At 41.9% G+C, this 2,498-nt stretch overlaps 1 protein-coding gene across 1 annotated transcript in view; it reads left to right on the forward strand.

Moving 5' to 3' along the window:
• LOC126940470 (peptidyl-prolyl cis-trans isomerase NIMA-interacting 4-like) overlaps positions 1–2,498 on the forward strand; it is a 1,058,238-nt gene that overhangs the window by 18,315 nt on the left and 1,037,425 nt on the right. The gene's annotated exons all lie outside the window — the stretch shown is intronic.

Raw genomic sequence — 2,498 nt, forward strand, 5'->3', positions numbered from 1 at the left:
GGAAACACATCCTCTATGCAAAGGCAATCAATGGTAAGAGGAACACAGTGTCCTGTTAGACACACTTTGGGCTCTGTGTCTGAGAATCGGCACCAGGAAGGTCAGTCTTAGCAGCATGCTCTCAGTTGCATGGCCCATGGCTGGGTACACATGATACAAATTGAACTAGCAGCTCCGTGCATCTTGCCCCATGAGGCAGAAGACAGTCTGTAGCAGGAGCTAGAAACCAGGGGCTACTAAAAAACAAGCCAGATGCCAGGGATGCACATCCTCTCTTTTTGACATTCTGTCTAGGGATAGGTAGATTTTCATGTATCAAAACAGAATCCTGGGAAAGCCAGAGATGCTAACATAGTCCCAGTGACCAGCTTGATTCCATTGAATAACTGGCCAATCCAAGAAAGAAAAGAATCCGTCGACTCGGCTGGGTTTTCTGAATTGACTTTTATTGTTTCAGATTTGATTTATCTCAAACCCCACCAGACACCATCTCAAGATTCCCCAGGCAGAGCCCAGATCCTTGGGTTTATCACCAACTTCAAACACCTAAAAATTATCCCCAAAGACGAGACAACCTTCTGTTTCCCAATCATGGAATGTTTTCAGGTTGTCTGTGTATAGTCTAGTTAAAAACAAAAACATACAAAACAAAGCAAAATAAGATGGCACAGCTTCATGTCCCATAAGCAATAAATGCTTTAAAAAAAAAAAAAAAAAAAAAAACCAGGACTCCAAATATCCTCTCAGCCATGTTTATTTTTTCTTATCTTTGAAAACAAAATGTACACAATATCTTCATTACATAATTTCAGGGTAGATCTGTGATAAACTGTAGTTTGATAAGAGGCAGAGTAAAGACACCTTTATCCTGAGTTTATCCCCAACAATGAACTTTTATAGATGAGGTTTCAAACAAGGCCACATTTAGAGAAAAGAAAAGATCCGTGGTGATAAATGGCAGTGCTTTAATGCAGTTTATAAAACAAATCTCCTAAACATTTATTTTCCAGACAAGCTTCTGGCTATAGTTGGGTCAGTACAAGCAACAAAATGAAAGAATCCTTCCAAACATTGACATTGGCACTCGAAAAATAATAAAGAGAAGTATTAAAACATTTCCAGTATGGTTTCATTCTGAAAACATGTTGAGATGAAATTTCTAAGAATGCAATATAATTACTAGCTGTCTTTTATTTGTAAGAGTTACATATTCTTAGATGCATATGATCAGGTTCACATAAACAAAAGGTTCTTCCTAAAAAATGGAACAATAAGAATATCATCCCACAGTCATGGCAGAAAGGAAGCTTCTGTTCAGTTCTTAGCCTGACCTTAGCCTAGAACATCCTTGGCTTAATTTAAGTGATTGTTTTTTATTTTTGTTTTTGTTTTTGTTTTTTAGTCTCTCTCCCTTCCTTCTGCCCAAAGGCCCTTATGCATGCACAGACTGGTTTACAAGAAAATGCCAAAAAAAGAAGTGAGAATGGATAAAGTTCAGTATATTCTCCAAACCAGTGGTTCTCAAGCTTGAATGGGCACAACTATTGCAAAAATGCAAAAAGTATTTAGAAATACAAAGAATATATTTTAAATGTAATTCTGATTCAGATACTTCCTAAAATACAGAAATCCTTTCTATACCAAAAGAACATAATGATTCTGATTGTTCTCTTAACTGGGGAAAGGGAAAGGCATGGCCTGTCATAAACTGATTCCATGGATATTTAAAGAGATTTTTCTGGGTAAGAATTAGAAGAAAAAGAATCACCCCATCTTCCTTCTTCTCTAGTCAATTGCCTACGGGAAGGGGGGCTAAGTTTTTGGGCCTGAGGAAACAGTGTGGCCCCCAGGCAGGCCCCTGACATACCCCTTCCCTCACCCCATTGCCAGGGCATTAGCCTCATCTTAGCCTAATGCAGCAGGAGTTTCTAGAAAACTCTGAAAAGAGAGCAAAGGGAGCTGCTTTCTCAACTGCATTCTGCACACAAGAAGACAACCCCCGTGCAGATCCAGCGGGTCTCTGAGCCTCATAGAAAGAGGAGCTACCTCTCTGAAGCTTTGGCCCAGAAATCTACGGGTGAGTTCATCTCTGGTACTGAGCACATCGCTAGCAGCCACCTGGACAGACACGTGGAGAATGAGAAACAGGCCGGGTGAGGTCAGGGGAGTGAGCCCAGACACTCCACTCAACACCTTCCATTCCTTCAGCTCTTGAAGACCAGCCAGGCTGTAAGTCTCTGCTCATCAGCCCATGCAGAGAAACTCAAGCTCTGAGAGTGTCCTGAGACCCGTCCCCTGGGAAGCCACAGGTCTGTTTGGCACTAGCACAGCACCAGCAGGCAGTGTGCCGAGGGGGTTGACTGTGTTACAATTTGCATTTTCAACTCTACCAAACACCTCATGCTGCGTTGAAAGTGGACAGCTTCTCAGGGACCCAGCCTGAGACACATCGAGGAATCCAGATGGGGTCAGGGCACTGTCCGTTCCCAAAGTCTTTC

The sequence above is a fragment of the Macaca thibetana genome, chromosome 17 (assembly GCF_024542745.1).
Source record: "Macaca thibetana thibetana isolate TM-01 chromosome 17, ASM2454274v1, whole genome shotgun sequence".
NCBI classification, from domain to species: domain Eukaryota; kingdom Metazoa; phylum Chordata; class Mammalia; order Primates; family Cercopithecidae; genus Macaca; species Macaca thibetana.